The sequence below is a fragment of the Cyprinus carpio genome, chromosome A15 (genome assembly GCF_018340385.1).
Source record: "Cyprinus carpio isolate SPL01 chromosome A15, ASM1834038v1, whole genome shotgun sequence".
In the NCBI taxonomy this organism is placed as follows: Eukaryota; Metazoa; Chordata; class Actinopteri; order Cypriniformes; family Cyprinidae; genus Cyprinus; species Cyprinus carpio.
In genome coordinates, this window is record NC_056586.1 from 17,134,406 (window position 1) to 17,162,226 (window position 27,821).

Sequence of the window (27,821 nt, forward strand, 5' to 3'; positions counted from 1 at the left end):
GAAAATAATTTTATTTTAATATCAGCTACCAGCTAAGATGAATAATAAAAAGAAAAAAAAAGAAAAGTGATTGTGGAATATATTTTTGGTTAAATCCTTAGATATATATATATATATATATATATATATATATATATATATATATATATACATACATATATAATGGTGCATTACAAGAAAATATGCTATAATGTGCGCAATAATATTTATTATAATAATCCATAATTCTAATATGAATATATGCTATAAAACAGTTATGTTTTCAGATGAAAACTAAAGGCCTTTTTTTGAAAGTCATATTGGATGAGGGAGTATCTGCTAGAAACGTTCGTGTTTTTCATTCTGATAAATTGATGGAACAGAAGTGCTTGGTGATGGTGATTTTTGTGACTTTATTTAACTACAAACAAGTAAAAAATGGTGTTGATTTTATAAAGCAGTTTTCTCAGAACATAAGGAAATAAAGTAACAATATATAGAAATAAAAAAAATAAAAGGGCACATTAAAAAATGTGAAATGCAGTTGATTCCTTTGAATGGGTCCCAGGTTAGATTGTAGAGAGGAACTGGATTGCTGATGAAACCAAGCAGATCTAAGGGTAAGGGAGGAAATGAGAACATCAGACTCTGGCTCTTTGAAATGCTCCAAAAAACATTTTGATTTACATGAGTGGTACACAGTCCAAGAATGAATCCCATAAAGTACCAATAGAGTAATAGGACACATGAGCATGAAGTAATAGCCAATGTATTATACATAACTTCAATGGGGGAGTGCTGTTCCTGTTTTTGACTGGGTTCAAGTACAGGAAGTGTCATGTTGGTACTTTAATATGCTTTTAAAAACTGAAACACTCTCCCTACCAAATCCTATCAGATTAAATCTAGGATCACTTAAAAAAAAAAGGAGTCCGCACGAGTAGTCATTCGTCATCTGAACGCAAAAACTAGTGCCAGCCTTTTTTTCTCTTTTTTTTTTTTTAAACAACCAAAGCTTTGGTAGCACATAAAAAGACCAAAACTGGACCTATAAGATTCATGCGATTTTAACTTTCCACAGAAAAACGCTGTCGAGCTCCATGTTAAAACAGAGCCAGAGTTAAAGCCTCACACAGAATACTCCAGCTTGTAGTATCTATCTAAGTTGGGACTGGGGGGGCATCTGGAAACTCATTGGCAGGAGATCGGCCCTGCCCTCCACTCGCAGCTTCCCACTGTCGTCCCCTAAATCCCGTCTGAGAAGCCTCCTTGGCAAAAGGCAAACTCTCTGACCCAGCAGCTCAAGTCACTCCTTCTTGTAAACGACGGAATGGAATCCTGGTGGGTCTTTTCGAAGGAGCACTCAGAAGCACACTTTAAATACTTTGAGGAGATTTAATATCAAGGTCCATTATGGCCTTTCGGGAGCCCAGTAAATAGTCAATTAGTGGATAATTCTGATTTGATCCACTGCGGCCGGGATCTGCTGGGGCGACTGGACAGCTTTGCATTTACCGGGGCCCCCGCCAACACACTTCACAAGATAAAAAAGGGGGGAGGGGCACCCCATGTACCCCATATGTTTGTTGCGGGGCCGCACCTGATGCTGCCCATTGCAACTGGCATAAATGCTGTCAAGTCTAACGCTAAGACACTCGCGTTTTTTACACTTTCAGTGACTTTGGAAAAAAAACAAAGTCATAATCCCTCAAGCTGCAGTTGTCTGTGGTCTTGCTGCACTGGAAAATGAGGGGGGATTGACGGTCTAGATGAGAGGGTGGGCCTTCCTTGACAGGAAGAGGGCCAAATTGGGAGATTCAGAGGTCCAAACTCAAGGCGGAGTATCTCCCTTGATGCAAAAAAAGGTACATTCTGGTCGACTCCAATAAAACACATAAACCCCACTGTATTAGAAAAATGGGGGTCACAACATTACTGAGTGGCTATTGGATTATAAGGACCAATAAAAATTAATAAATTGTATTATATACATGCTGCGGATTAATGAGTTTTGCTAAAGCAGAATGGTGGATGGATTAATTTTTTATCCAACGGGATTATTATTAAAGGCCCTGTGAGGTTGATATATAGTATGTGTTGTGATTTGGCAGCAGCAAGAACACAAGCATCAAATAAGGCTCAAATTTTGAGGCAAATGATTTTATAAAAGGGTACTTAAACCAATACACAACAAAGCTTCTCAAAGTAAACAATGCTGAATCTGTATCCACATACCAATACTTCGACTGGAATATGAACATTTTCAAAAAAAAAAAAAAAACGGATATGATTATAAAAACTGTTGTGGTTGGATTTGAGGAAATTACTTATGATATGCATGAGTCTTCACATTACCTCCATTTGTTGCATTACATTTGCTGGCCCAATAATGGTTAAGGCTTAGCATGTGAAACATGTGCATGTGTAGTCAAGAAAAGAGCAGGGTTCTGGATGGCAAGTTAGTAGATGCAAAGTGTGATACTCCTTTGAGCACTTCAATACTCGCACCTCTTGCGCTCTCAAACAGAGTTTCTGTTGGGTCTAGGAGAGCCAATCAGCTTTTTTTAAACACCAAGGGGCGCAATCTGAACACGGCATCCTGCAGTAGTGTGAAACGGGGCCAAAAGGAAAAAGCAGGAAGTGTTGCACCGAATAAAACGCAACCAGCAAAAAGGGTTACTGTGCAGCATCCACATGCCTTATTAAAGCGGACGCAATCAATGATTAAAGTAACCGAGTCTGCTTCTAGCTTCTGTATTTTATGGAGGTGTATTAAAAGCAACTCGTACCAGGTCAAAGGTGAGGAAGCGAGATCAAGATTCCTTGAGTCACCATTACCAGGCAAATAATTAGGCCATTGACTGTTTTGAGAAGAGCAAGATGAAGCATTTGGTCTTGAGAAGGGAATCCTCCTCAAATACAACCAGTAATCTAGTGACGAAAATGAGGTGGGGGGTTAACAACAGTGGACTCACTTCCTTCCTCAGGTCCAAGGTCTTAGACCTCTACCACATGCAGCACTCCTTTTAAAGCATTTAGGCATTTTAAGGAAGAGTGGAAAACCAATCTGTTTTAAGCTTTGAGACACTGTTTAATGATTACATCACTTGTACCAGTTCTGTCTTACTACAGCACACTATTCCGTTTAGTGGACCAAAATAAACAAATGACTGGAAGTCCAGATTGAACGAGGAACATGACCTTTAACAGGGGCTTCGTCGGGAGTGGCTAGTATATTTGGTTTTTTTTAACAAACATCAGGGACAGGTCTATTCCAACTAGGCAAAAGGCATTGAGTATGCTGGAAAGGAGAATGCCTGCAACCATTTTCAACCATCTAGAGTACCAATCCGACCTCTATGGCTGAAACACAGGTTACTGCACCGCCACATGGCGGTGGTCTGGACAAATACCGGTGGTAATTTAATGACATGTTTTCTGCTGGCAAGTTATTTGTCTAGCCATATAACTGAACACCGACACAAAAGAAACAACATTGTTAAGTGCAAATGTAAGGTTCTGTTTTAAAATGGTTAGTTACTACCCCAAAAAATGAAAATTTACGATCCTACGATAAGAGCACTATATATATATATCGTATTATACGTACTTTATATTATATTATATCATATATATCTTAAACATAAAGTGTAAATGTAACTGGGGTCCCCAATGTTGGTTTGGGTCCCACTACCTACACTGTGATGGACAAAAAACATGCAAAACATTCTTAAGAATATCTATTTTGTGTTTTGCAGAAAGAAAGAAATTAAGTCATTTCAGGTTTTGGAACGGACATGAACCTGTGAGATAAAAATCTTGGGAATTAGCCTGGAAGAAAAAAAGAAAAAAAAAAACTAAGCCACTTGCACAGCGCTGGCTACTTTCATTTGCCTCTTTTAAAGAATCCCAGTTGAGATTCTCTGCCTCCCGACGACCTCACTTCAGCTCATGCCTGTGCAAGATCAAGTGGTCAGTTTACAAATACAGCTTATGGAATGATCAGGCCACCAGAGACAGACTGAGCAGGCAGAGGGGATAAGACCATCGAAACAGTGGATTACCTGGGCTAAATGGAGGCGCAAAATACAAACCTTGTTTGTCATTTTGCATGCTTTGCGCAAGCAAAAAGCCGGTAATGCTAATGAGTTCAGATCCATCGGGACAAATAAAAATTAAACGGATTGGAGTCGTGATATTATCTTCCTGGCCCACCTGTGGGATTTACTGGAAACACACTACAGGTTTCAAAGTTAGCAGTGTAGGCACTCAGCTTTATCACCGGAAAGGACACGGGTTAAAGGAATGAGGGGCAATGTTGCGGAATAATCCAGTACGGCCCTTGAGATGGCCCCGACGCAGAAGAAAATCACGCACTTTTTTCACACAATACCTCAACAGTAGCTACACTGTGTTTATAAAAACAAAACAATTTTTGGGCCTTTACACACCGAATTCAGCAGAAAACTGCCTCTTAGATTCTTTGTTTTGCCTTTGCAAAACATGACAGGGAAACGTGTGGCTTTCTCCATGTCCAACAAGAATCTCCCGATATAAGGTGTTTAAGACACAACTGGAAGACCTAGAACCTGGCGAGGCCGACATTACTCAGAAGCATATGCAGCGTTAGACCCCACCAAAAGCAAGAGATTTTGACTCTTAGATTGTTATTGGAACAAAAAGGACAAAATGGACCTGTTCCAGGAGCGCACTATCTGGCCCAAAAGCGCAGCGGTGCCAAAGCTTCCGTGCGTGCTGTAGCGGTGCGCCTAAGTCAGCTTGAGATGGAATGGCCAGAGGGTCAAACGTAGAGGAGTTAGGCGTCCTCAGGTTAATGCGATCAGAAGGAGAGGCTCGCGATTGCCAGTCTGACTCAGGAAAACAGGGAGGGAGGACCTTGGTTGGACCAGACATACAGCTGTTGTCCTGCGCCTGATCTGGCCCTTTGGTGCAGAGCAGGTAATCTACTGCTTTCATACTTGACGAGCTGAACTGAAAATACGTTGGCTCAATGTGTTATAGTTGGATGCAGTAGACCAGCGACCATGAAGATGGACGCATGCGACTTTAAACAAAGGTGCACACGTTGGTGATAGCATAGCGTACGCGACGAGCATAGTTACAAAATATGAGATACCTGCGGTCTGGAACAGTTATCCACAACACTCTTTGTGGAGGTGAACGACTTAAATGAAAGTGTAAATACGAGTTAATCCTGTAGTCAGTATTTACCTATTGTCTCAAAGGCCATCTGTTTCTCTGAGCATTCAATTGCCATTGAGATGGTTAAACATCAAACCATGAATTCGTTCGGATGATGGTGTGGAATTTCGCTTTGTCTTGAATCGACTATGGTGGTCAATCTTTTTCAATGGCCAACTCCGCCTGTTTGTTTTTGACTATCCCTCCAGAACGATAGCGGGTAAGGCAGTTCTAGATATAGCTGTAACAGACGTTACAGATGTCAAGGAAGATGTATACCGAGGTAAGATCACAGGATAAGGAATTACCCTGATACATTTCAAAATCACTGTTTCTACCCCTTACTGGGAGCAGCCAAAGCAAAAGAAGGATAAAGTGGCAATTCACACAGACCGTCTGCATTCAGGCCTTGGAATGAAGGAACGGATGTTACACTTGTACCTGTGTGTTTGGACCAACCAATGACAACACTAGCAGGAAATGTGGGGGTGATGCGGAAGACCGCAATGAAAGGTCACAAGGATTAGTGACAGGTCGTGCGGTCATTTGTGTCATGATCCAGGTGCATGTGTGAGGTGACGCCACATTATCTTTTTCTACCCTTATGTAGTTTCAATAGGTTTCTATTTTCCGTAATGTGGGTGAAGGGACTTAGCAGCAGAAGGAGGCCGCAGGTTAGATTGCTCTGAATGGGGAGTTTGAAAAAGCCCTGCGAAAGCCACACACACGCACACCGCCACTGCCGACCAATGACTGTCCCTTCAAGTGAGGTCAGGTTAACTTCAAAAGGGTTAAAAAACAGGTCAAAACAAAAGGTAAAAACAACCCACATAAAGAAAGAGTACTGTAGCAAGAAGGGCTTTTTATAATGAGCTGCTTCATTTGACCAGATCTCTCCTAAAATTTTATACAATCAGAATGAGCAAAAATTATAGTTCAATGTTATAAAATCCAGGTTTCTCACTGACTGTATTATTCAGTTTAGGCAGGTTTGACGCTAATAATAAGTCTTTTTTTAAAAACTTCATCAAAAAAATGGCAATCTAGTAGAAGGAAATAAGATTTCCCTTTTTACACAACAGATTGATTGCTATCTCGTAAGATCCTTGCAGACACAAGAAACAACAGTAAAACAAATTTTTTTCCACCCATTCACCCACTTCCTGCTGTCACACGGAAAATGCAAATCATCAAATGGTAATAAAACAGCAAATATTTCGAACGGTAAAAAAAACTCGTAGGGGTACTCTTAGGGTACCTTTAGAGGTAACAAACCATTTCAAAGATGGGCTGTACCAAAAAAAGCAAAATATGCTGCAGGCGTTGAAGCAGCACCTGAGAAAATGAGATGCCAATTTACGATTGTTCCTGATGTCACAGATAAAAAACAAACTGTCTGCCAGCTCCAAGGACAGCAACGTTGATTACTCAAAAGAGGACAGTCTGGATTTCTAATGTTTTCTGGCAGCTAGTTAGCTTTTCTTAGATGTTGCTGTAATGTTCAAAAAAACCACTGTCAAAAACAATGACGAACAGAATTCAATAATGTATTTGTACTCAGGCCAGTAGAGATTTTAGTAGAGGACTTCTAAAGTTAAGCGTTTGTCAATTCTAAATCTAAATGCGAGGGGAATTTTGGACTGATATACCAAGTTATATATCGATTATCATTATTAAAAAAAAAAAATATGTTCGTTATTTCTAAAATATAAAAAATTCGTTTTTGATACTGATCAACTAAACAATAGATTCAATGTTATTTAAAAACTAAAATGAAAAAACACATTTAACTATGCCATATTAGTATGGGTAACCACCTCTAGTCAACTAAGACTGATAAAAACATTAAACTCCACTGGATGTTGATATCATCCACACATTTATGCTTTTCAATATCTTGAATAAGAAAATCTAACCGTTTTGACAGGTCCTAAACAAAGCATGAAAACACATTCCTTTCTACAGAAGGGGAATGCTACTTTAGTAGTGAAATCAAGCCAGACATCTTTCTGCTGAAAGTGGAAACTTCAACGTGAGTCCCGGTCTTTTTTGTCATTGACATGGCATAAGGCACACCATTTAAGCTAAAAAATGATAATAGCATTATGTCAATCACTTGCATAAACCCAATGACAAGAGGAATCCAATTTACACCAACAACCTCTTCACCTTTTGATGTAACAAAAAAAATATAAGGGACAAAGGAAAGTGAGACACCCCACACTCAGGTCAGGCTTAAAAACACTAGGGACAGTCAGAGTGGATTGGGAAAGGCGAGGCAAACAGGGACACATACAGTTTATAATACCCTCTTCTACTTGGTCTTTTTGTTTCCCACTTTTACTTGTTAATCTGCTGGTTTTAGGGACAAAGCAGGTCTGATAATTTCTCTTCCTCTTTTCACAATTAGAGTCACTGTTTCCCAACTAACCATGGAACAGAAAAATAACACTCTCACAGGCTGTTTTTTTTTTTTTTTTTTTATACATGCTCTATCATCTATATCAGGACCTGTCAATTCTGACAAGGTCATATTCTCAGTGACTTTGTATGTGGGTTCAGGATCTTATCTTGTCATCTGTGTATGTCTTCCACACCAAATATCCACCCCAATGAAGGTCACGTCAAGAACAGGTGCATCAGGTTTTGGAATCTGACACTGATGGATATCGAGGATATGACTGAGAATGTGACCACCTGTATATAGACCCCCAAAAACAAGGGCGGAGCTGACTGTGGTTGAGTTTGTTTGCATTAAAAATATACTATGATTACACAAATCAGTGGTGATGAATATATCAGGACATCCTTGGCCATATTAGGCCATAACAACCATGAACTAAAAACATTTGGCTATTCTTTCCTCGTTTTTTAAACAGCATTGGCTAACAATGCCACAGTGGTTTACTGTTGATACCTTCTTTGCTTATTTGCTGGGCATGGCTGTTATCCATCTGTCTAAAAAAAAAAAGGTGGAAAAAAGCACCCATAAAACCACAAGGGGAGAATTAGCAAGTTAGAATTCCTGCCTGCGAAAAACAAGACTCAGGTTCACTAAAAAATTAGGGGTAATTAAAAGTCTAATACAGCAGTTAATAATTAAACCACCAGGAGCAACAGCACCAGTTACTATGAAAAATCACAATGACATTGCTGAGGACAAACGAGAGTGGGAGCAGGAAAAAGAATCAAAAAACTTTATCAAGTTTTTATAAACAAGTTTTTTAAAAAACACTAATTGCTTTTGTATAAAGCGTCCAGGTGCAAAGGTGCGAAAAGACAACAAATGCACTCACTTTCTTTTTTAGGTCACTTTTTCTCTAAGCCCAGTATGGGATTCGTTTATACATTAGCTAAAGGGCAGGAGGATTCGGGTAAGTTGCTCTATCCCCCCACCTGACACACCCCAAGCGTTTCGTACTTTCAATTCGTCCATTTTCATTCGGACTTGAACCAGCAAAAATCGCTTGTGTCACCAGGATGTGGGGACTACGCGCCGGGGTGTTTTGTGGTCTAAAGGGCAGGACTTAGTTGACATCCACTGTCAGTACTGTAAACATGCATGACCCATACATATGTTATATGCACCAAAGGATTGGATTGAAAAAAAAAAAAAAAAAGCATGTTTGTGAGCTTCAAAGCACACCCAAAATCTATATAATAATAAACCCATCAGTGGTCAGCTGGTGTGTAGCGTGGTGAAGCATGTTCCGCCTTGAAGAACAAGGTGTGACGCAGGTTTAGTTTTTACCAAAAATCATGCCAAGAACCAGAAAATAATTCAGTAAAAACAATCGATGTATAAGTTATAAAACGCATTTCATGTAAGCTGTTGAAATATGGATGAATGACACTAAAGATAATCATAAACATTTATTCCCTCTTTCGTCGGAGAAGAAAAAAGTATTTATATGAGTATTGATGATACTGACAGGTGACCGGTCTTTGGAGCTATGAATATTTTATTCATATTTCTCTTGTGCTTAAACAGTAAGAGACAAATATTGACACAAAATAAACTATTTATTAATCGGTGTTGATCTAAAATCCATTAAACATTGACCCGGAGGAAACACTTTTGGTGAAGCTTGAAAAAATGTTACTAGATATAAACTTGGGTTGGTGAAGGCCTGTATGAAAAACACAAATCTCTAAGTAGCTCTCTCCCCAAACTTCAAGGCTACGTTCACTTATTCCGTGCTCCCCCACCCTTGTTTGCTCTTGGATTCTTCCTCATATAGCGTCTGCCCCTAACTTGGGTCTTTTGTGTTGTGTGTTTTTTTATGAGGCTTATGAAGCACAAAGAGTGAGAGAGCACAACAACTTGTTTGTTCAAGTACCAGCATGTTGGGAGAAGGAGAATCCTTCGGCTTTCAATGTTATTTAGCAGGTAAACACCCTTACGGCCATAGCAATCTGATTGCTAATATAAAAACATCACTCTAAGACCTTGGTGTTTTAAAAGGGGCTCAACTGTTTTGTGGGTAAATATTGACTGTCCAGCAATTCAAATTGTGGTTAATGAAGGCAAGCTTAAGCGGCGCTCATCAAAGCCAGAGGCTATTTGTGTTTATAGCCGCACAGAGGAGATGGAGACCATCCATGCCATAGACATTGGCGTTGACTAAAAATCCTTTTGATTCGTTTGTCATCAGAAAAAAAAACAATAACTGTTTGCCGTTGAAAACAAAGACGACCCACCAACCCGCAAACATACCTTAACTGCCGTGGTGAAGGGTAACATTGCTCCTGGACTCACCTCCCTGCGTCACTGAATAAACATACTGGGTGTTGAGGCTCAATTTTAGTTGCCGTCAAACTTACAGAGTTGTTAAAAAACTGTTTTTAAATTTTACAGAAAAAAAAGAAATGTTCTACCAGTAAAAGTGCGACAAAACAGCTACCAGATAAAAATTGCAGACCTTGCCATAACACCATGTGAAATAAGTATTGTATAAAGTTTTAACATTGTCTTACAGTTTTGTTTTTTGATAGCAAAAATTGTATGAATTATGAATTATCGATAAATCTATAATATTTTTACAGGAGAAATAACATTGTAATAAAATACACTAGTATGTGCTTTCTTTCTTGTCGTTCACTCCTTTTATGTAACCATAGCTTGTGTAGTTAAATATAGGTTTTTTTATGTCCAGAAATTTTTGTAATCAATGTATTACTATTTAGGTATTTTGGTGGTTGTATAAAAATGTAACAAAATCACAACCCAAATGTGGCATAAATGATTATAAAAATTGCATAAAATTACAAGTTCAATACACCTGTACAATATCCAGTTAAAATTCACCGTTTAAAAAAAGTTATGATAATATATGATATTATTATTGCTTGATATACTGATAATATAAATTGTATTTTTCTGTAAGAAAACGTGTATTTTCCCTGCACTAGAAAACACCAGGGAGATGAATTTGGTTGGTCTTAAAAAAATTTGTGACGTTTATGACCATGGGCACCTGAAGGAATCAGTAGTTTGCAAGTCAAGAAAGTGTATAGTAACAATTTCTGCAAAAACAACAAGTCAGTTCCCCTGAGAAAACCATGTGTTTTTTTTTTAGACACTCAATATTAGTTTTGGGGCGGAGGGGTCAGGGCATGTGGTTGCTTTCTTTCTTCATTTTTCTTTCACTCTCCCGCAGGACATCCCTAATAAGTCTTTTCCTTACACACTTTTTAAAACTCCAAAATTTCCTCACCAAAAGTACACCAGGAACAATAGCTGGCCTCGGAAACAAAGCAATTTTTGGTGGAAAACTGCTAGGGGAAAGACAAATGATTTGCCTGATTACACAAAGAGAGAGAATATTTGCTTTGTGTTTGCCATTGCTGATTGGTGGGAGGCTTCCAGGAGTTTGAAACAGGCCGGAACTCTATGGAGATGAGACTCAGAAACAGATGTCCTCAACACAATTTGCGAAGAAAATATGCAAACTTAAATATCGTCCACTTTACGATTAAGTAAATCTTCGCATTGACTCTCCTCCAAATCGCCAAAAGAGGAGAGTACCATCCATTTGAATAAGCATAAAGAGGTGTACAGAAGTGTAAGAGCCAGTACAGTGCCCCTGTCTGCAAAACCAAAAGGAGAAGTAAATAAAATAATGTGGGAAGGCGTTTACTGATGGGGCGAAAAAGAAGAATGACCAGGGTGAAGTGAGCCATGTCGCGGGTGACACCTTGGCGCTGAGCATCCCAAATTGAGGGTGAATTAGAAATGGCGCAAAAACGATTCAAACGGGCCCCAAACTCAGAGATGCAATTGTCCCTCCTCCCTCCGCCACCATGACTGGAGAAGCACGCCGGTTCAGCTGTGAAAGCCTCACAGGCAAACAAAGTGGTTTCACTGGGAGAATATGAAAGCCATAATTCACAGCCAATAATGGCAACCATTAATAAAAAGCACCCTAAACAATGAGGGGGGTTAATTGTTCTATTCGTTGTAATATGACTCCACCACACAATACTGGATGGTAGCTCTAAGCTACGTTTCCCTCTGAACGTGACAGGTGTTTTTAACAGACTTCAGCCATTATCTGTTTAGCTTGCGTACCTCCCAGTTGCACTGGGTAGTGTGTGCTGACGTTTCACACAAGCTGTTGGAGACACCATCTCAAGGCTCTCGTTGTTTCTCTAGTCAATAATCCTGTTTGCCTTCTCATTAGCCCAAGCTTTAAACGCCTCCCTCTACACTCCTACGTCCTGCCAAACGGCCATTCACGAAAGACCATACGGCCTCAAACGGACGCTGCAGGATTGGTTTATCTATGGCAATGTATCAAACATGCTCTTTTTTTCTAATTGGCACTTTCCTTGTCTCTTCTGGCCTCCTGAACTAGGAAGCCTTAAGAGCCAACATTAAACACATAAGAAAGCCAGAAAGAGAGGATTTGTGAGGGCTTCATCACATGATGACAGAATTGTTTGGTCCGACTGACACCTCTTGGGGCTTTAGGAGAGTATTGGTTTCTCAGCCATGTCCAAAGCACGTGCCCTCTGAGGTCTTTCACACAGCAAAGTCTCTGCTTTTCAACACCACACCAGCAGCACACAGCCAGTGAGCTGACTAATAAGAGGAGGTTCAAAATGTCATGGTGGTAACGGAGTTGACCAATCGCAGCTTTCAATCGATGGACCCACTCGTTTTGACTGGGATGACTCGTTTTTCTTTTTTTTTTTTTTTTTTGAGCAGAAAGGAGGCAATAAATTGCCAGTTCGTGCAGAAGCCTATTTTGTTCAATTATTTGGTGTCAAGGCAGAGACCGGTTTGCCACCTTGGTTGTGACCATGTACCTAGTTTTAAAATCTGCTACAGTCAAAGATGTCATCGGCTTTCCACATGGAACGATGAAAGTGGAGGTAGGATATGATTTGTAAGACAATGTGCATAAGCCACACTATGCTGGCAAAACAAGGCCATGTGGAGGCATACTGCCAATCTAATGTGCAATTCAATGAAATGAAATGAATGAATGAATGAAATGTCCCTAATAATCCAGTTACAATAGGTAATGAAATATCACTAATTGGATATAACTAAAGAAATTATTTTAAAAATAAATTCCACACAAATTGATTGCTACATAACACATATCTATAGATTATATAAACACCACATACATGGTTCTTTTATTAAAAAAACTACAAAAAAAAAAAAACAGTTTCAAAAAAACAGGTAACTAAGGGTTTTGTTTTTTTTAGAAATTAATAAGTTGGATTGAGAGGGAACGGATGCATCAAAGTGACACTGCCGGTATTGATCATTTTACAAAAGATTTCTGAAGCTATCTTATTTTATTCAATAGGCATTTTAACAACAAACCCCCTCTTTATTCAGTTGTGTCATAAAAATAGCATTAGAATGATTTGAAAGGGATCATATCATGTGATTTGCCTGAAGGAAGCCTGGAGTAAACCAGGCCCGCTTGAACGACTCATCTTTTGCCATCACAGGAGTAAATTACATTTAAAAAAAATATAAAACAAAAAACAGTTCATTTTAATTTTGTAATATTTTACACTTTTACTGTTTTTTTTATATTGTAATTTTAAAATTACTGTAAATTAAAGGCCAATCTTGGTAAGCAAAAGAGACTTTCAAAAAACATTTAAAAAATCTTACAGACGCCTATTTACAATATAATCATGTAGATTATAAATGTATACAATAGCTGTTTAAATCTATAATAAATGTCTTTCATATAAACACTCTGCGATAAAAAAAAAGCAAACAAACTGAGTGGTTTGGGTTTTCAGCAAACAAAAAAGGAAAAACCAAAAAAAAAGAAAGAGGGAGATGCTGAGTATTAGAGCGCTTCAATTTCAATAAACAACTGTAATACAAAGCTTATCACTGCATCACTTTCCTGTGCTCTCTTCAAAACAATGCTTTGTTGGGTGTGATTGCAAAGTCAAAGGAGAAAGCAAATCCAGGTCGTAGTGCGAATTAACCTAGACGGGCCACAATACATCAGCAGCAGCGCTTTATAATGTAACACCTGCTGTCCAGGCCCTGCAAGGTCATTGTGCCCCTAACAAGGCACTCAGGGGCATAAAAGTGCAGTGCTCCCTGGTTTCGCTTTTGTGGCCAGCTATGACCCGTGTTTGCTTTTAGGTGTCTCTACTGGTGCGACACAGCGATGCTCTCATTGTGTGAAAGCCCATGGGCTTTGTGCGCTGGCATGCAGAGGAAGGGATTGGGATCTGGCAGATTGCGTGAGTGTGTCTGGACCTCGGCCAGTGGAGCTTCTCAACAGCAAGAGGCACCTGTGCTGACACCTCCCCTTGTTATTTTTACATAAGTAATCCCTCGCTTGCTAAGCACACAAACTTCTAAAACACAGATCACTTGAAACGCAAAAGTGTCTTTCATCTTTTTTGGAAAATGACAAAACTGACTTGTTCAGTTTCTCAGGTATCACCTCGTGTTGTTGTTGCGAAACATTCTGGCTTGGGGCTGTTCTGACACCATTTTGTTTTTTTGGGTGTGATTCCTGGTACTAAAACAAAATCTGTGGGTTGATCCTTGCAACAAACTTAAAATCAATCACGAACCACACAAAACTAAGAGAATTACACCACAACGCAAAAATAAATTCATAAATTAAACATTAGCCTAGATTCAATAATGTCCGTATAAAAAAGATTTATCACACACTTATGAATTAATCAATAGCTTAATGCCATTTAATTCTTTTGCACCAATGTTATTCCGAGACTAGCTGCCGGCCGTAATGCCAAAAATTTATTCGCGCAGATGCACCCTGGAGGCTAAGCACTCCCATCGAAAAAAGAAAAAAACCCAATCTCAAGGCATGGTTCAGTGAAGTGTATAGAGATAGTCACAACTAACCGGGGCTCAGGAATAAAAAAGCATTTAAAAATATTCACGGCTGAAACGCCAGTCTTTACACAGCCGCGCTGCTTCCGACAGACAATTCATTAGTTCTTCATACATTCACATTCTATCTTTGTTGTACTAAAATCTTTTGAAATGCCCTTGGAGGACATTTGGCACCGTTGGCTGAGTGTCCACATGCTAAACTTTCCACCTATCATGAAGAGAGGCCATAAATAAAGACCGGTTTTCATCCAGTCACCGTTTAGAAAATGAACAACTACTGATCTTGGGTTGCACTGAAGCTGGATTAATTTACATGCAACAGGAATAAAAACAGTGCTGAAAAGAGGCTAAATAAACGTGCCGTTTCGCTTGATGCTTTGTGCACTGTGTAATGATGAAAGTCAGGGCAAGTGTTGAGTGTTGGGGAAAGTGTGCATGCATAATTCACCCAACCTCTGTCTCTCTTACCACAGTCTGTCTGTCACAGCACACTGTAGTGCCTCTGCTGTTCAGGCTGCCACATTGAAAGGCCTCTGAAGTCGCCTCTCGACACAGAGGCACGAATGAAAAGGGTGCGTCTTAGTATGTGTGTCTGTATGAACGTCCAGCATCGGAGCTGTGTCTCTGGCCTGCACATTAAGGCAGATGTCTGTGAGCAGAGTTCATTTGCGTAAACAAACCGCCGTGGCACTCCACATGTGGCCCCCATTCATTAGCGTGGCACTTGAAGCCGTGCGTAATGTTTTGACAAACTGTCTCAGAGCTTCCAATACTTTACACCCCCCCAGACCACCTACATTCTAGTGGCCAGGCACACAGGCTGCATACCCACTTCTAAGCATTCAATTTCACTTAGGTTTCCTGCACACTCATTTGCAAGCTCTGACACTTAACAAGAGAGAGGAGGAGCCAGGCATTCTCTCACAGCGTGGAGATTTTTTTTCCACACAAAACCTCTACAAACAGATGTAGCATCCATCATTCTGGGGGCTGGCAGCTGGATTTAACAGTAGAACGATTGATTGGTTTCTCTCTGGATGAAATCGCTATCGACTTGTTAACAAGAACATGCTTACTGTTTACTTATAGTAATGGTGCTCTAGCACATTGCATATGACAGAAATAAAAAAAAACACCTTTGCATATGTGGACACCATTACTTTTAAACTTATCTTATAATTATACTAGTGTTTCTTTGTTAAACATCACTGTTTGTTTATATAACACCCCTTGAAAAACATTAAAAAATGAATTCTTATAGAAATTAACATTAACCAAGATAATACATAACAAATGCGCAAATTGAGAACCACTGTACTAAACTAATTAGTGTAACTTAAATCAGTATCACATAAGATCAATTTTTTTTGTTGGTAAACAAACACACAAAAAGGGAGGAACACAAAGTAATTATTATATTATCTGTGAATGTTGCATGTGCATAAAGCCATTTGGTAGTTAAACTAGAAATTCTCAGAATTTCGAAATATACACTGAGAGGTGTGTGATTGCTCACTGCACCACCAGAACCATACGAACAGTACACCATCCATGACTTACACTGAAAAAATTCCAGCAAACCTGAACTGCCATACAAACAAGACAAAGGATCAGTATCGTTTTTTTTTTTTTTAACATAGTTTAAACAAAGATAAATATCCCCACACGCAGGGATAATGCAGGAAAAAAACACTGGACCTATTAAATGTATGACTTGCAGCACTATCAGACAAAATAGCTTGTCCTGCTCTCTCTCTTCTTGCGCATTTAGGATGGCAGCAAATCACATACAGCAATGGAACATCTACCACAAGCCCCATAGTCGCTGATTTACCTCACAATTAAGCCCTTCAAACATTCTTTGGTGAGCAGGAGACAGGACCCTCAAGAACATGGTTATTTAGCACTCTGGGCCAGGAAGGAGTACTTTCTCCCTCCAATAGGAGCCAGCGCTGGGGCTTAGATAGCAGCATGGCATGAAGTGCACCAAGGCTCATAGCTCAGGTAATCCCCGCTATGGATCAGCATCGAGGAGACAGTTTTCCCAGAGAAGTGAACTTCACACTTGACTTCAACCCAGCCTACAGTGAAATCAAAAAAACACATGGTGGAATCATACAACTTTAAAGGCTAGGCCTAGCTCACAAAACAAGGGGAGATGTTTAGGTAATATATGAGCAGTCTAGGAAATACCCACGAGCGGCAGAATAAGACATTGATAGGCTCTTATCCATTGTCTGGCTGATTTACTGTTTATCTGTGGCTCTGTACCAGACAATACTTTACCCTGAATCACACAGAAAGAATTCAAATAAGTCTTATGATCAGTCTAAGCTGGCTCTGCGCCTGTGTCGGAATATTGGAAACAGTTAGATCCAAAGGGGTTTTCAAAAAACAAGGTAACTAGAGATGAAATAAAAGGCAAAAGACATCAAAAAAATACTGTAACTCTGAAACCCGACAGGCTGTGGAGTTTGGATAGTGTTTTGGATAAATTACCCCCTAAAGACAGAAGACGGCTGCCTTGTTCAAGGTCCATCAGCATCTCCTATTAAAAAGTCAATTTTTTTGATTCACTGATGGGTCTCAACTGCAATTTTTAACTGTATTAATTAAACAACACAATTTCTCTCATAATTAAGAAATCAATTTCCTACAAAATGGACAAGGACGATAAAGATTTACCAAATCAGTTTTACGTGTTTGATGGATTAAACTGATGGCCACTCAAGTACTTAAAACTACATGAAAAAAAAAAAAAAAAATTTTAATACCAACATGGGCTAAATCTTCAGATACACTTACTGTATAAACCACTTAGTACATGAATATGGAATTAAGCTTCAAGGATTCAAAGCGTTTATTGTCATATGCCGGTGAGGAAAAACAAGTTTCCCTAAGCAATGGAATTTCTTACTTGCTGTCCACAATGAATGCCAACGAGTGCAAAACTATACACACATACACAAACTATACACTCATGACTATACGCACATACACACATACAAATGTAATAAACATAATTATATAGACTTATAGGAATATAAATAGCAATAGGAAGATAGGAATATAGACTATATATCTATATATGCGAATGTACAGTATTAACATATGTGCAAAAAAACAATAGTGCGGTAACATGCAAATTGAGTGCAACTACATGATAACAATAGCAAGCAGTAACAGTAACAGATGTGCAAACTGAGATGAGGCTACATGAGCTAATAGTAACAAATATGCCATGGTATTAATAGCAGCAATAACATTACAAATGTGCAAATGAGATGAAAAAAAATTTGGACCGACTGTTCTCTGAGATACATAAGTCCACTAGCTTGCTACCTGTTTAAGAGTCTAATAGCCGAGGGGGAAAAGGAGCTCCTTTTCTGGAAGTCCTGCAATTCACACTCCTATACCTCCGTCTTGAGAGTGTGAATAGTCTGTGTTAGGGGGAGAGTGGGGTCTTTAATGATGGAGGCAGCTCTTATGTGGACTCTGCCAGGGGGTAAATGGCCTGCAGACGAGGGCAGTGGAGTTCTGATGATCTTCTCAGCAGTCGTATAGCGGTCCCTTACAGTAATGTTACCATACCACGCAGTGATTGCAGTGGTCAAGACGCTCTCAACTACACAGCTATAGTTGTTGTTAAGGATCTTAGGTGACATGCCAAACTTCCTCAGCCCCCTCAGGCAAGTACAGCCACTGTTGTGCCTTCTTTACCACCTGCGTGGTGTTGAGTGTCCAGCTGAGGGAATCTCACTGATGTGAGGTCATAACACATCAGGTTGAAAACTCAATCTAAAAAACTGACAAGTGGCCTCCATGATTTAAAGGGCTCATATGATGCGATTGTCATTGTATGAGTGTTACAAGCTCTTGGTGCATAAAGAAGATCTGTAAAGTTGTAAAGACAAAAGTCTCAAATCCAAAGAGATATTCTTTATTAAAGTTAAGAGTCAACTACGCCTACCTAAAATGGCTCATTCTAACATTTCCCCACGTCTACGTCACGATGTGGGAAGATTTGCATAACACCGGCCAAATGTTCACGCAAAGAAAGAAGGTGTAACTTTTATTCAAACTGTGTTGCCAAGTCAGCACCATGTCATGGAGATGCTGGGTTCCGTTTGTGAAAGCAAAAGCTACTTTGTTTGGCCTTCCAAAATAAATCAATCTACTGGTCCAGATTAATACACATTATTTATTAAGTCTTACTAATTGAAGGTTTTTTTTATTATATATTTTTTTTCTGTTCTCATATCAGATGTGTATGTATGTATGCACCAGGATCACCTTAAAAAAAAAAAAAAAAAAAAAAAATTCCTTGTGTTTGCACGCCCACTTGGCAAAATAAAGCTAACTCTGATTCTAAAAAAAAGAGGACACAACTTGAAATCAGTGGTTAAGTTGTATTTACAACACTGTTCTGGAAACGGTTAAACCCAAATATTCAGATGTGTGCAGCGCATTTTACGGAGGACGAGGACTGTTTCCTGAACCAGTAGCCTACAATGCCGGTGTCTGTTTCTATATATGGGTCAATTCCAACTTTGCAAGGACAGTCTGGCACTTCTGACTCATAGTCTGTAAGTACATTTTCATATGTAAAGGATTTGCCACTGATAATTCAAACGTGAGTTTTGAGCAGTGTAGAGTAGTGCTTGTTGTTTGTCGTTTCTCCAATCACAAATGCAGACATGGTTTTATGTTTATGCAGTGCGATACGCAACGCATAAAAAGACAGTATAAGTCATTATAATCAGTAATTATGTCTCCAATGGATGCAACAAATGCCTTGTTTGTAATGGGTTTTATTGGTTTTGTCTCATTGTGTTGGGACAGACGGCATCACAGTATGGTGAGGGGTGTAACATTTCCGTCACACGCTTGAGGCATAGCTGGCCAATCAGCATACACCTCGCTTTTCAGAATAATGAGCTTTGTAAAAATCGATGCATTTCAGAAAAAAATTATGTACAGTATGTGGAAAATAATGTTTTTGAACCTTAAACCACATTAAACACATTGCATTACACCAAATACACAAAATAAGTTTCTTTTTAGCAATGACATATGAACCCTTTAACAGAGATTACGGATGCAAAAGAAAAAAAAAAGAACAACGTATTAAAGGCTTTAAGTAAACAACAGAGGATGAACCAACAAAGACTGTCTATACTAAGATCAGGCTACTTATCAAATTGTTAAGTCAGATTAAGCATCTAATTCTGAATAAACCTCTGAAAGAAATCTGGGTTTATTGGTCAAGGGGCTTCAAAACTATAACCCAAGCCAAGATTTGACAGCTGTGTCTGCAGACAGATTGAGGGGGGAGATGTTTAGGAACTAAGATGATCAAACCTAGCCAACAGTGCCTTCAGAGCACCAGACTTGAAAATGACGTGAAACTCTTACTCATACTTAAATAAACTATTATAGTAATTAAAATTGTTATAGTTTTTAGAAAGGCCAAACACAAAGTGGCATATCAGACTTATTCTCTGTCCGTTTCTTAATGCCGTTGTCTGCTCATGAGCCAATTACTGCCAGAGATTACAGGTCTAAACCTCTAACAGAGCCTCTTCAGCCCATAAGGGTTTTTATTTGGATTCTAGGCTGTAAAAACTGGCATCCAAGCCAGCACAAGATGGTAACATGACAGACAGATTAACCAAAATGAGGATTAGCTATCCATTACATTATAGATTACATCTCACCTCCCATAGTTGCATCCCCCTTTGAGGAAGAAGAAAAAAAAAAACCTTTATCAAGACTGGTGCAGACTGTTGCTGCAGCAACCAAACCTTCAGTGACTGGGCAACCACCAGTCCACAAGCAACTCTTAGTTAAAGCACCCAAACCCAAAACACAAACAGTTACAAAATCACCCCACTCATCAGCCCTAACAATGCTATCACAGCTTCTGGCTTAGTTTCCTTTGCCATGCAATGTGACGCCTTGGGGACACATGGCCTCATATATATTGTAAAACCTACAAGTTCATGTCCTGTTGTTGTGTTTACCTTTTAATTTCCAAGTCCACTGCTCATATTGAAGAATGGATCAGGGTGGGAGTCAAAGATTGATGAAAAAAAACAAACAAACAAACAAACAAACAAAAAAAAAACCACATCTCTTGCACAGATAACTTTTAAGGTCAATTTGGATTCTGTAACAAATTTCTAAAGCCCCACCAAGATATTCAAAAGTGATTAAAAGACTTAAAATATACAATATAAAGGAGGCTTAGTCATTTGGCAAATAAATGAAGCAATGTTTTCTTTTGTTTCATCCATAAAGCAGTGAAGTGAAAAGCTTTGCTCTGCATGATCACATTTTGTACTCTGTGAAGCATGATAATTTCCTCTCATGAGACAAAAATGATCCAGTTTAATTACAAATATAACGTTAACCTCCATAATGGGGTCAGAGTCTGTCAACCTTCCTTCTCCACATTAAAAACCACCAAACTGCGCCATGTGTGCCGAGCTACCTACAGGCTGTGAATAATAGCCAATTATTTTTAATGTGCCCTCAAAGTTCTCGCCCATTATGAATTAAAGTTTGGACAGCATTGAGGAGTAACGGCTGAGGCTAACACCTTTGAGAGCTGTCGCGCTCTGCTCCGAGGCAAAGACAAAAGGCTAAGAAGGGGGAAAAAAATGGGCCAGCGGTACCACAACAGCAGGGATTGCATGAAACCTCCATTACACACCAACGTTTAACATGGTGCAATGGTGGCCGTGCGAATGATTGGATGACACCTCTGGGGAGGTGTCGGCCCCATGCTACACACCCAAATAGAGGTCAGGCTGGAGGTGTGGAAGATTTGTCAGGACGAGCCGGGGGACAGGAGGGTGATGAGAGCCGAATGCAGCATAAGTTTAAAGCAGGTGGTGGGCTGTAGTAAAGATGGCTACAGGATATTTTCCACATGTGCAGCATCTTCTCCTTACATAAAACAAGCATTTTAAAGTGTATTTTTTACAGTTTAAAAGCAGCAGCAACAACAACACAATGTGACTTTGAAATTGATTTCATTTTTTTTTGTCTAAAATACAATTAAAAATAGGTCTGAACAATATGGTAACATAATAAATTAGCAGATGTGAGTTTCTCAAATTATCAGCATCATCAGCTATTTCTGCATTTAGATTCTCTTTGTCTTCATCTAATGCTCATTTAAAGTTAATCTTTAAAATCATAAATAATTCAATAACACTGTTAAACACAACCGTATGCAAATCTTAAGATAAACAATTTTTTTCAAACTGTAAAGTTGTATTTTAATATATTTAATATGTAATCTATTCCTGTGATGGCAAAGCTGAATTTCCAGCAGTGAAAACTATACTAATATGCTGATTTGGTGCTCAATAATTTTTTTGTCTTATTATTATCAATGTTGAAAAACAGTTGTGCCACTTAATATTTTTTTGTGAAAAGGGAGATACATAATTCGAAAGTTCAAATGAAATGCATTTATTTGAAATATTTTGTAAAATGTCTTTTATGGTTACTTTTGATCAATTATTTTAATCTTTTAAAAAAAATCTTATTGAAACCCAAACTTTTGAACAGTAGTGTATAAAAAGTATATAAAATAAAAATAAGTGTTTTGACACTATAAAATGTTGTCGTAAGTTAATGGGTCATCAGAGTTCAGACACACCAGATGCATTGAAAACTTATGATTACTCACCCACTGCAGACTTTGTGGATCAATAAACTTATGTTCATGTGTAGGGGTACAATGTATAATAGCCTAATAACAACAGACCAATAAGCCCTTCTAGTATGACTTTGATCAATATTTCATAGAATAATAAACTGATTTATTTTCCATTATTGGTCAAGATCTCTAATAGACTGTCCTTAGTGTTACAGCATTTTTAATTTGTAATATACAAACAAACAACATAAAACATTAAATTATATCTTCAACTTGTTTTTTCCAAGTTCCTTTCAGTGGCTTCCTTTACGTGTCTAAGTACCTGTCTGGTTCTGATTTAATTAAAGCTCAAGGACTTCCAATCAATAAGGATTTTTTTTTCCCCCCGCAGTTTGAAGAATTCGTTCCATATGGCGTCGTACACGAACACCGTGGATATTTGTGTAGTGTGGACAAAAAACCTGAGAAAGAAAGAAACAGACTGTGCGCACTCATCTATGCGCTCCCAACTAAAATAAGTGGTGGCCTAATATTGACAGAGTGTCAGCAGACCAACAAAAACAGCAAAAAGACATGGTATATCTTTCAGAGAGCATGTTTGGTCAGGATTTTGTCTTACTGACATAGAACCTCATCACTAAGAATTTAAAAGGAAAATCAAACTGGTCCATTATTCTACCACATATATGAAGTTAGTACTCCAAAAACAGTACAAACTCCAGTTTCTTAATTTGGAAATAAAATAATTAAATAACAGTTCATTAATCAAATGGAAATATTTAACAGGCCTACTTAAGTAATTTTGCCAGAAAAGTAAATTATTCGGCAGTCTGAAAGACCTTGCAGGGTGAAATTCATCATCATGGCCCATATGCCCTTCTGTCAGGTGAACAGGACTGCACTGATCTACATAGGATAGTGACGGTTTGCAAAAGTAGCAGCGAAGACCACACATATCAATGGGACACTAAGGTTGTGTCACACTTGAATGCGGTCTTGTTAGACTAAAGCATACAGTTTACAAAATGTAGCCTACTTTTCGAAAATTGCTTAAATATTTTACACCGTAATAATATTGCAAAAAGTACTGTTTTTACTGTATTTTTAGCAAACAAATGCCTTGAGCATTAGAAGATTTTTTTCAAAAACATTAAAAAAAATGACAGAACCCAAAACCTTTTAAATGTAGTGTATAACATGCATACATTCACATTCCGCAGGAAACAAAATGCTCTGAACAAACAAATCCTCTAAGCTTTGACCACATTAAAAATGGATAATTTTTTTTTTTTTTGGTGAGTGTGCAGAAAACTAGGAAACTGTAGAGTGGTATATGTTTTGGCAATAGTCAAACCCTAGTTACACTTACCTTGGTTAAAGACTCCAGTTCAAGTTCTCTCAAAAAGGAAGACTGACTAGATAACAGCTGGAAGAGAAATGCTCCGTCACACAAGGAAAATTCAACCACTGAGCGTCCACTACAGACTTCCAACACTTGGCTAACCTCTGTGCTTGGGAATGTCTGCCTTCAGATGCCATTTTTAAGCCTCCTTTTGGAGCCTGTTCTTCCTAGAATACGATCTCTGAACTTTGATACCTGTTTATTGGACCATAGAAATAACACTAAATACTAAGATATGTATTAGTAGATTGAATTTAAGGACATACAAGCAGATTTTTCCTACCTGTTTGGGTCTCTAAGCTGTCATTCAGTACCTCTACAGGTGTAGGATGCACAAGTTCAACTGTTATACAAGTGCCAGTTTGACTAGTTCTTGTCTCCCTTTTTAATCCCTCTGATGATGAGACCTTTGGTGACCCATCATGCCCTGAGGGTCTCTGGGCTGGGTGTCTGACCGAATCTCTTTGTTTGGTATCCTGCATTGGCACTACAACTGCATTTCTTCTAGAATAGCTGTATTGGTTGTGGCTGTGTTGGTTTTCCAGTCCAGAAACCTCAGCTTCTCCCATTTTCTGCTGGTTACCTCTCTGTGTCTGCTGTCTTCCCTTTCTATTCAGGATATGGCCTCTCATTTTCTGGTTTAGTTCTAGTCTGAGTGCGGTTGGAGGCCTCGAACTAGATTTTTTGGGATTTTGAGCTTGGGACTTCACTGGCACTGACTCCCTGATCCTTCCATCTGACCTTTGACCTGCTGAATTCAAGCACACACACCTTAAGAAAGAGAGAAAATCATAATGCCTGAATAGAATAATGTTTAACGCTGTGGAAAGAGCTTTCTTTTACAGCACTGCTCTTATTAAAAAACTTTTAACTGATTGCGGAGAGACAAGGGGTGAATTAGGTTAATTCAATTTAATTTATTAGTTTATTAAATGGATAGCTGGGGAAGGGATGAACTGTTTTGCAGTTATGTGTGGCTGCAGACAGCTTATTAGGACGTCTTGAACTACACCCATTCTCACGCCTTAGCCTTTAGCATCCTCATTCGGACTGATACTAATGGGCCGGTCTCAGCTAGCCATGCAATTACAATAACGAACTGGCTGCCTCTGCACAGGGCAGATGAAGAGGGATGAGCTTTAATACAATTTCTTTCTTGGCCCCCACATTAACGGTGTTGCCGTTTAAGTCCCTCTAACGAGACAAATCTTGTCAGGCTAATGGCGGTTAATTTGCTACTGCCCCCCCCGCCCCCCCCCCCCCCCCCCTTTGCAAAGTCTCAGGAAGAAAATAATTGTAATATATGTCCCTTGGAACGTAATGAGAGTAATGACATATTTTAGAGTCCATTTTCATTCTTATCACAGTCAGACTATTTGCACATTGCTGCCAGTAACAACACCTTTCAAAAATAATATCTATAAACGCATTATCCTTTAGCTGTAAATGTATGTGGAACAAACACTGTAACCCCATACAGTCATATTTACGTATTCAAATACTAAGATGCCTTTTTCTAGCTCTCTTAATAGACATTCTTGTCTAATTGGTTACTGCCAAATATTCAATATAAAATAAACAAATAAAAATATAATTTTGTATTCATGGACACATAAAGAGAGAGAAAAAGTGAGGAAATTCTGCTAGAAGTTTCTACAACACAAGAGTAGTCAAAACTACCAAGTATAAAGACCTGAACATGCCTTAAAATTAACAATAAAAATAAACTATTTAACTTATCAAACAGAATAATTACAATTTTACTACTACTACTAACAATAATACGTTTTCTTTGATGATCATAGTCGTGGAGACAAAAGGAAAGTGATGGAAGTAACAAAATACTGTTAAATATAGACAAAAATAGTAAATACAGAAGCCCTGAACACTCATTCAAAGACCAAAAATAAAACAATAATACCATTAACATTTTAATTAAAAACTATTTAATTGACTAATAAAAATAAACAATTAATTATACCTTTTTTATATAATACTACTACTACTAATAGCTGTTAATACATTCAACAATTAAAATTTTAATTACCACTTTATTAAAAATACATTACTATGGAATTAGCCTGGTTGGATGCGTTGTTATTTGTGTTTATATAACATAATCCTTCACATGTTGTCATTTCTTAGAGCTTTTAGTGAGCGGGAGACAGAAAGAAGCAGCTTCCTGTGCCTGTTTACAGACCCGCCTGCCCTTGGCGCCCCGCGCGCCCAGCACTACACAGCTGCCCCCTGTTTACATTCAGAGTTCACACAAATAAAACTTTACTGGGCTATAATTTCGGAGTAAAAATGCAGAACCTCTCAGCTGAGAGAAATCAGCCATGTAAACCCCTGCTCGCATCTCCTTCCAGTTTTCAGCCATCTCATTAAAATAAATTAAGACATCACGTCGCAGAGAGGAGGATGTGCTTGTCACTTATTTTAATAATTCTTATAAAAGATACACATATACTCAGGAGCATATTAAAGACAGAACAGTGGCCATTTGTTTGCTTTTGGGAATAGGATAAATGTTCATTATTATACCAAATACATACATCTCATTCTTTTTTTTTTTTCTTCATCACAGACAAAGCTAAACATCATCAGTCGTCAATTGTAATGACGCACGGTTGGCTGGTTGATGGTATGTGTTTAAAATAGTTGGTGAGTTTACCTGATGTTGCTGATGTGCTGGGCCTTTTCTGTCTACATCTGGAAAGCCTACGTAATCGACTACTGCGCTGATGCTATTTTGTGAGCCAGGCACGTTTTCAAAGGCTGTACCATGGTATTAAATCTGTCTGCTCTGTACTACCCTGTAACAATGTGTTGTCTGGGATGCCGCTGCTCACAAGGTCTTCAGACAATGTTCTCTTGCCCTTGCTCTGAACCAAACAGATCCTCCAAAAGAACACTGGCTGAGCTATTAGCGAGAGGATGGCTGATATCTGGAGGAGATTTCTTCACCTCCGTAGGCTCATCCTTCTCCTCCTCATCTCCTTCAAACAGCTCAGGGCTGTAGAAGATACTTTGTTCATCCTCTTCAGTATCTTCATGGTCCATTCCGCTGGTGTTCTGTCTCAAAGTAGAGGTAGGGATCACAAAGAGCTGCTCAAGTTGAGGTTCAACTGAACTGTCTTTTAGGTCAGAAGCACCATTTATTTGGTGCTTTGGTGCCACAGGAAGCACAGGAATAACTTCCTTCTGAATTTGCTTGTTGTTCACTGAATTCACATCCAGCTCAGATTGAAAAATGGGAGTCTTGAATTGACTACTGACTGGAGTGGAGGTGAAGAGGTGGCTTGTAGACCATGGCGTTCTTTGGACATTACGTTCTCTGCTTGGTTCAGATGGATGCTGTATATTCTTTTGGTCACCTGTTCAAACAGACAGACACAAAGACATCTGAGTGACAATTATACAAAACTCTTGGGTGTGTATACCAGCTCAAATGTACGCCTCAAAGCAGAATCTTTGGTTAAAACAATACAGTCAGCATTTCCCATCAGACAAAACACATTTGAGGTTTAGCTTTGATTAAGTGGTGGAGCACTGGGTCTTTATGATAACTGTGTATGGGCTTTAGGTTTGGGTCTACAATACGGTTTATATGTCTGAATGAGTGGAGTCCCTGATTTGTTCTCAAGTGTGTGCGCAAATACTCACGCTCAATCTACCACAAACAAAGGTCAAAGGGATTTCATTAAAGCAACAGTCAGACATCTGCTCATCCCAATGCTGTTCAGTCAGTCGGGGGCCACACAGTCTGACAGGGGCAATGAGGAGTGAAGAGCGTGTACAGCACACACGCATACATGTACATGCCACATAAACGCACGTTCACTTACCAGATGGTTTTACCTAAAGGTACACACAATGTCAAAGAAATAGCTGACCCAAAAATACATTTAGTCATCCTTTACTCACCCTCAAATTGTTTTAAATAAATTTGACTTTCTTTTTATTCTGGAAAACTAAAGGACAAATGTTGAAGAATGTATCGGTCACTAGTTTACACAGACTACCATTCAAAGTTTACAGTTGGTAAGATCTCATCTCTTATCCTCCTCAAGGCTGCATATATTTAATGCCAAATGGTATCAGCCATTACTCAAATTTTCATTGTCACATTTTAAATTTGTGCCCAATAAACATTTCTTATTATTAGCAATTATTAGCTTATTATATTTACCATACAAAAAATG

At 38.7% G+C, this 27,821-nt stretch overlaps 2 long non-coding RNA genes and 1 pseudogene across 2 annotated transcripts; all 3 read right to left on the reverse strand.

The window, feature by feature from the left end:
• Positions 1–519: 519 nt before the first annotated feature.
• On the reverse strand, positions 520–23,756 carry LOC122147713. The gene is made up of 3 exons (XR_006161778.1): positions 23,719–23,756; positions 23,584–23,640; positions 520–593 (listed from the first exon to the last, which is right to left on the reverse strand). It is a non-coding gene; the product is annotated as an uncharacterized LOC122147713 (long non-coding RNA).
• A 14-nt stretch (positions 23,757–23,770) lies between these two features.
• LOC122147715 lies at positions 23,771–26,356 on the reverse strand. The gene is made up of 3 exons (XR_006161779.1): positions 26,291–26,356; positions 23,900–24,367; positions 23,771–23,811 (listed from the first exon to the last, which is right to left on the reverse strand). It is a non-coding gene; the product is annotated as an uncharacterized LOC122147715 (long non-coding RNA).
• Positions 26,357–26,416: 60 nt separating this feature from the next.
• Positions 26,417–27,821, reverse strand: part of LOC122147714 — a 28,050-nt pseudogene continuing 26,645 nt past the window's right edge.